Consider the following 7,687-nt stretch of genomic DNA (forward strand, 5'->3'; position numbering starts at 1 on the left):
GGGCTGAGTGAAAGCCAAAAAGGATGAAATGCCTCAGTTTGGAGAGCGTTAGTCTGAAGATCTTAAGGTTTCTGGTTCAACCGTGGTTTTCGGCATGTAAAGCACAGAACCTTTTTCTTTCATGCAATTACTGGACTTCAATGAGTCCTTTGACTCACTTTTGTGATTTTGGCCGATAAGATCCCATTAATTGACTGGTTAAGAGGGCCTAGTTAAAGCTATAAGGAGGAGGAATCGGAATTGATTCTTTATTGCGATGACTGTATGACGCTGTGTTCTTTGACTTGCTGTTGTGATTTTGGCCAATAAGATCTCATTAATCGACTGGTGGAAAGGCCTGAGGAAACTCCACAAGAGGCTGAAATAGCTCAGTTGGGAGAGCGTTAGACTGGAGATCCAAAGGTCCCTGGTGAAAACCCGGGTTTCGGCGTGTGAAGCACAGAATTCTTTTCTACGTTGCGATTACTGTATGACGCTGTGTCCTTTGACTCACTGTTGTGACTTTGGCCGATAAGATACCATTAATTGACTGGTGAAAAGGGCTGAAGAAACTGCACAGGAGGCAGAAATACCTCAGTTGGGAGACTGTTGGTCTGAAGATCTAAAGTCCCTGGTTCAACCCTATGTTTCGGCATTTAAGGCACAGAATTCATTTCTTTGTATTGATGACTGTACTACGATGTGTCCTCTGACAAGCTTTTGTGATTTTGGCCGATAAGATCCCATTAATTGACTGGTTAAGTGGGCCTAGTTCAAGCTATAAGGAGGAGGAATCGGAATTGATTCTTTGTTGCGATGACTGTATGACGCTGTGTTCTTTATCTTGCTGTTGTGATTTTGGCCAATAAGATGTCAATAATCGACTGGTGAAAAGGCCTGAGGAAACTCCACAAGAGGCCGAAATAGCTCAGTTGGGAGAGCGTTAGACTGAAAATCTAAATGTCCCTGGTTCAAACCCGGGTTTCGGCATGTGAGGCACAGAATTCATTTCTATGTTGCGTTTACTGTATGACGCTGTGTCCACTGACACATTGTTGTTGTTTTGTCTGATAAGATCCCATTAATTGACTGGTGAAAAGGGCTGAAGAAACTCCACAAGAGGCTGAAATAGCTCAGTTTTGAGACAGTTCGTCTGAAGATTTTAAGGTTTCTGGTTCAACTGGGGTTTTCGGCATGTCGAGCACAGAAACTTTTTCTTTCATGCAATTACTTTTTTTCAATGTGTCCTTTGACTCACTTTTGTGATTTTGGCCGATAAGATCCTATTAATTAACTGGTGAAGAGGGCCTAGTTAAAGCTATAAGGAGGAGGAATAGGAATTGATTCTTTGTTGCGATGACTGTGTGACGCTGTGTTCTTTGTCTTGCTGTTGAGATTTTGGCCAATAAGATCTCATTAATCGACTGGTGAAAAGGCCTGAGGAAACTCCACAAGAGGCCGAAATAGCTCAGTTGGGAGAGCGTTAGACTGAAGATCTAAAGGTCCCTGGTTCAAACCCAGGTTTCGGCATGTGAGGCACAGAATTCATTTCCATGGTGCAATTGCTGTATGACGCTGTGTCTGTTGACTCACTGTTGTTGTTTTGTCCGATAAGATCCCATTAATTGACTGGTGAAAAGGGCTGAAGAAACTCCACAAGAGGCTAAAATAGCTCAGTTGTGAGACCGTTAGTCTGAGAATCTTAAGGTATCTGCTTCAACCGTGGTTTTCGGCATGTAGAGCACAGAAACTTTTTCTTTCATGAAATTACTGGACTTCAATGTGTCATTTGACTCACTTTTGTGATTTTGGCCGATAAGATCCTATTAATTAACTGGTGAAGAGGGCCTAGTTAAAGCTATAAGGAGGAGGAATAGGAATATATTCTTTGTTGCGATGACTGTGTGACGCTGTGTTCTTTGTCTTGCTGTTGTGATTTTGGCCAATAAGATCTCATTAATCGACTGGTGAAAAGGCCTGAGGAAACTCCACAAGAGGCCGAAATAGCTCAGTTGGGAGAGCGTTAGACTGAAGATCTAAAGGTCCCTGGTTCAAACCCGGGTTTCGGCATGTGAGGCACAGAATTCATTTCTATACTGCGATTACTGTATGATGCTGTGTCCATTGACACACTGTTGTTGTTTTGTCCGATAAGATCCCATTAATTGACTGGTGAAAAGGGCTGAAGAAACTCCACAAGAGGCTGAAATAGCTCAGTTGTGAGACAGTTCGTCTGAAGATTTTAAGGTTTCTGGTTCAACTGGGGTTTTCGGCATGTCGAGCACAGAAACTTTTTCTTTCATGCAATTACTGGGCTTCAATGTGTCCTTTGACTCACTTTTGTGATTTTGGCCGATAAGATCTGAAGTTATCACTTATATATTTTATATGTTTAGCTTAAAACTTTGTGTCATAGACAGGTCGACTTTGACTATTAGGTCTCTGTCCTGAACATCCGCTACTTAAAACAAAGAATGTAGGGTGAAGTTGGGTTCCTATTTCCCCTTGAGTGATTAACAGCCCCCAAGTGTCTTCTTTTGCGTCCCCCAGTTGCTGAAGGCTGTCAAGTTCCCTTGAGGAGGAACTCTTATCTCAAGATTTGTGCACAGCAGATGTGGTCTGTACTTTGTCAAAATGCCAAGATCGAACTGCATTGACCTTTCTTTGTTTCTGATTTTTACATAAGGGGAAGGACTGCCCGCCCCTAATTAATATAATTAACATACTATGCCTATATATACGTGTGACTGTAGTTGCTCGGGGCTTCCTGATGAAATCTGAGACTCACAGGAGCCCGAATCGATTCGTGTTGTTTCACACTTGTGCCCTGAACGTTCAGTAAAACATCTTGCAACTTCTCCATTTCCAGCCTCTGATTTTCGCACATCACCTCAGCCCGAATCAAACGAACACGCGGAGGACCTGGGGAAGTGGAGAACGGTGAAGGGATCCCGCCGTGTCCACAACAACACGCTTCCCCCTGCTTAATCTCCTCCAACAATTGGTGACCCCGACGTGATTCGAGCTGATTGTCGGTCAACAGGCAGAATTTCGGTGCGCCATAATTGATAAGGTAAGAGGACATTTATCCTCTCGATTGATTTTCTGCCCTGTTGACTGATATGGTGTGACGCTTCACGTTTGATTTGAGATCAAATTAGTTTGGGGCTGGTAATTGAGAAAACCTGTTTAAACTTGGGCGGCCTGGTCCAGTGGCTAGCACGTCGGCTTCACAGTGCAGAGGTACCGGGTTCGATTCCAGCGCCGGCCTCCCTGTGCGGAGTTTGCATGTTCTCCCCGGGCCTGCGTGGGTTTTCTCTGGGTGCTCCGGTTTCCTCCCACATTCCAAAAACATGCATGTCAGGCTGATTGGACGCTCTAAATTGTCCCTAGGTGTGAGTGTGGGCGTGGATGGTTGTTCGTCTCTGTGTGCCCTGCGATTGGCTGGCAACTGATTCAGGGTGTCCCCGCCTACTGCCCGGAGATGGCTGGGATAGGCTCCAGCACCCCCCGCGACCCTAGTGAGGATCAAGCGGTTCGGAAAATGGATGGATGGATGGATGGATGTTTAAACGTATTACTAGGTGTATTTCGCTCTAATTCTGAGTTCTAGAAATAATAATTCCTCGTTTTACGGTTTAAACCCGTTTAAATATATTACTGGGTGTACTCCGCTCAAGTTATCGAGTTATAGGAGAAGTAATTCCTCGTTTTGCGGCTTAAACCAAAGGCCTAAAATAACCGGTAAAGAAGAGAAATACAAGTGAAGTACAAGAGAATAAGAGAATAAGAGAAATACAAGTGAAGTACAAGAGAATAAGAGAATAAGAGAAATACAAGTGAATAAGAGAATAAGAGGAATGCGCACACAGTGAACTCGTTTTCAGGGAGGTTGTCTCATTCTGTTAAGAATCCTAGAGACTAGAATTCTTCGAGGAAGACGAGTTGATTTTAAGAGAAAATAGGAACAAGGAACAAGAGATGCGCATACTATGATCTTATTTTAGGAGGGGTTGTTTCGTTCTGTCAAGAATCTTAGAAACAGGAATTCCTCAAATTTATTAAGATCATATAGAGAATACAGGAGAATTCACTTGTATAGAGATTTGCGAACACAGAGGTTCGCGAATAAAGAGGTTCGTGAGTCAGAAGTTCGTGGACAACGAAGTTCACGGATATTAAATACTGCAGTTCGCGAATAAAAGGGGTTCCCGGGAAAAAGAATAAAGGGAGTCACACATTTCAATTTACAGCAAAAGGTAGGGCGAGATGGATAGGGAAAGAATTGACCTCCATTTGTGTGACGTTAATTAAATAAATAATGCCGCTAAGAAAATAAAACGAGGAGGGGAGAAGAGGAGTTTGTAATCTGTGCGTCGTGTCTTTGTTTGTAATCTGTGTGTCGTGTCTTTATTTGTAATCTGTGTGTCGTGTCCTTGTTTGTAATTTGTTTTGTGTTGTTAAAGTGTGAAGATGGATGGGGAATTTGATAGGGAGTTGGAGTGGTTCGATACCCGTGTTATTCCAAACCATGGCCGTAATGTGCTGCTAAGTGATCAAGTAAGAAGTGCATGTAGTGTGTGTGTGGGCGCTTTGCCAGAGAAAAGTAGAGAAGAAAAAAGAGATGAACTGAGAGAGTGGGTAAGAGAATGTTGTGACAAGGGCTGGTTACCGCCAATGTTTTCGGCTGCGTGCTTGGTGACTCTGATGAAAGAAGTAGAAAAAGCATGTTTGACTAAAAAGGAAAAGTTGGAGGAAGATGTGAAAAGAACAAACAAGTTGTCTCCGAGAGGCAGGAAAGTGAGAGAAAGTCTAAAGAAGGTTGAAAAATGGACGAAAAATGCCAGACTGCTGGCAATGGGCTTTGCTGTAAAACAGTCAAGAAAAGAAGCTCAGACAGAAAGTGTGGAAGTCAAGCAGCTGCCCTCTGCGCCGCCACCCTATTGTGAGTCTGCCGTGGGGCAACAGAGGGTGCCTATTAACCCTTTCACCGACTCACCTTATGCAAACGTAAAACAAATGCTGAAAGATACATCTTTACCAGTTTGTCCTATTTTGTCAGTTTATGGAGGCAGCCTACAAGTGGACTGGGATGGAGTTGGCGCTGCGGGTCAACCGCCTCCTGATGCGACCAGACAGACAGCTGCGGACTCGCTGGCTGCAGGAGTCACTGCTTCAATCGACATGATACAAAAATAATTTGACCAACTAATGAAATGCAGGCGTGAGCCGCGACAATTGCTAGACAGAGCTATAAAATTTAAAAGTTTGTTGACAAGACATCAGGAAGTGCCGAGGAATGTTAGTGACAAGCTACTCACACTCTTAAAAGAAGCAGAGGAGAAAGCACACAGACAGGAAGAGGAAGAGATGAGACGCAGCTGTGAGGCTAGAGATGTTATTTTTGAAAAAAGACAGAAGGAGATAGGGGAGGAGGAACGACTAAAGGATATGGCGACTGTTAATACACACCTATACATGTCCCAGCTGCAGAAGGAGATGACTGACATGAAAAGCGAATGGCAGAGCCTTAAAGATACACATGTACACTCGTTCTATGGGAGGGATTGCTTTCCAAGCTCCCATGATATCCAAGGTGGACGCTGTGTCGGGATGTCAAGCAATGTATTCTAAACCATTCACCCCCTCTGATCTCAGTCTGATGTTGCAGAAACTTCCTCCCATGCAGAATGGTGGAGAGAGCTGTAGCAGCTCGTCAGGCGTACAACGATACTGACTGCTAAGTGTGTATGGTGCCCAGACCAATGATGTATCTAGTGAGCCCACCAATAGATGACGACCTAGGAGCCTCATGTATTTTACCTGTTATGTCACAAGATGTTCCCCCTCAGTCATGCCAGAAATGGGACGCGATCCACCCATTATCACCCGCCAGTACACACACACCGACATTTAATGCCAGACACATTCAGCTCAACAGCACTTGTTTTCAGAAGTATAGTTCCACAAGGGCGAGACACAAGGATGTAGGCCAGATACCTCTTTCTATGTGCAGATCGGTCATGACCACGAGCGACTCAGATGGCTCCAACCAACTGACGAAAGGCCGAGCAGACGTGTGGTGGTACTGCGGCAACGCCAGACTGTTCAACGTCCTCCCAGTAGCCTGAACTGGACGTTGCGCCCTGGTGTCGACTATTTACCCCATTTTGGTTGTTCCCCTTACATCGCATAAAGACATTTCCGTTCCACCACCCAGCATTCTTAAGCAGAGAATTGAACACCCCTCATCCCTTTTCAAACTCTCCAATATATATCGACGCCATAGGAATTCCGCGGGGAGTTCCTGACAAGTACAAATTGGCTGATCAAGTAGCTGCGGGTTTCGAAAACATTCCCATTATCGCTGCGATATTCCCGATAACTCCGAACAAAAATGTAGATAGGATAAATTACCTGCACGACAACCAACAACAACTCGCGAATTTTACCAGGGATGGATTTGAGGCAGTACATGCCCAATTGGCAGCCACCTCCCTGATGACAATGCAAACACATATCGCGGTAGACATGTTATTGACAAAAGAAGGAGGCCTCTGCGCAATGTTCGGGGAGCAGTGTTGTACAGTGATTCCTAACAACACTGCACCCGATGGCTCCCTCACCCGAACTCTCTAAAACTTGCGGGCCTTGTTAATTGAGATGAAGTCACACTCGGGAGTGGACACTTCTTTTTGGGACGATTGGATGGTCGTGTTCGGAAAATACAAATCCCTGGTGACATCTGTTTTGATTTCCATAGCTGTATTTACATCATTGCTTACTTTGTGCGGATGCTGTTGCATTCCGTGTCTTAGAGGCCTTTGCCAACGCCTTATCACCACTGCGATAGAGAAAAGGGATCTCGCCTCTCCTCCCCCGTACGCCGTGATGCTTGTGGAGGAGGTTAGAGCAGTTGACGAAGACCCAGCAGGAACCTTTGTCTAGGGTGTTGGGATCTGCTATGCAAAATATTTTATAATCGATTAATTTTGCATCACATTGCTTTTTGCATTTTTATATCACCGCCATTTTTGCATGCCGGAATTACACGTCAGTATTTTTAGCGTTTGCGTTTATTTTATTATTATCACATTTCATATCATTTTTGAAGTTATCTCACCGATGTGTTTGCTGTTTTAACATCACCTTTACATTACGTTTTCAGATGCATTTATGGGTTTCGGACTCTGTCGAGCCCGAGAGAGGGATTGAAGTTATCACCTATATATGTTATATGTTTAGCTTAAAACTTTGTATCATAGACAGGTCGACTTTGACTATAAGCTTCACTTTGTGCCTTGCAATATGACCGCCAGTTGAAGCTTATGAGGTGACCTTAATTTGAACTGTCTTGGCAACCGAAAATACTGTTAACACCTTTCGTGAACATAGACCACACAAATACGTAAGCGCGTCTTGCAGCAAGACTGCGGTTTCGCACTTACGGCTGTTTTCCATCCAGAACATTGTGTTAACTTCTGAGAAAGGTAGAAGCATCTATCATCATCAGAACACGATATCAGGAACACCGGAACATAAAAATGATTAAAAGAAATAAAAATAACCCAATGTGGAAATTGTAGCAACGCGAAGAAAGCGATAATTTCTCACGTTCGCACTCCGAGAGAGTGTGTCATTTTTTTATTAGCACACACAGCAGCAAAAACTTCCCGCGCAACCCGAGACCCGCCCAAAGTCAGTTTCC

At 44.1% G+C, this 7,687-nt stretch overlaps 4 non-coding genes across 4 annotated transcripts; all 4 read left to right on the forward strand.

Moving 5' to 3' along the window:
* The first annotated feature begins 357 nt into the window (after positions 1-357).
* On the forward strand, positions 358-430 carry trnas-gga (transfer RNA serine (anticodon GGA)). The gene has a single exon. It is a non-coding gene; the product is annotated as a tRNA-Ser (tRNA).
* Positions 431-896: 466 nt separating this feature from the next.
* On the forward strand, positions 897-969 carry trnaf-gaa (transfer RNA phenylalanine (anticodon GAA)). Its single transcript has one exon. It is a non-coding gene; the product is annotated as a tRNA-Phe (tRNA).
* Positions 970-1,436: 467 nt separating this feature from the next.
* On the forward strand, positions 1,437-1,509 carry trnaf-gaa (transfer RNA phenylalanine (anticodon GAA)). Its single transcript has one exon. It is a non-coding gene; the product is annotated as a tRNA-Phe (tRNA).
* Positions 1,510-1,976: 467 nt separating this feature from the next.
* Positions 1,977-2,049, forward strand: trnaf-gaa (transfer RNA phenylalanine (anticodon GAA)). Its single transcript has one exon. It is a non-coding gene; the product is annotated as a tRNA-Phe (tRNA).
* Positions 2,050-7,687: the final 5,638 nt, after the last annotated feature.

This window comes from Hippocampus guttulatus, chromosome 22, assembly GCF_054856545.1.
Source record: "Hippocampus guttulatus isolate MCC_2025c chromosome 22, RoL_Hgut_1.0, whole genome shotgun sequence".
Lineage (NCBI taxonomy): Eukaryota > Metazoa > Chordata > Actinopteri > Syngnathiformes > Syngnathidae > Hippocampus > Hippocampus guttulatus.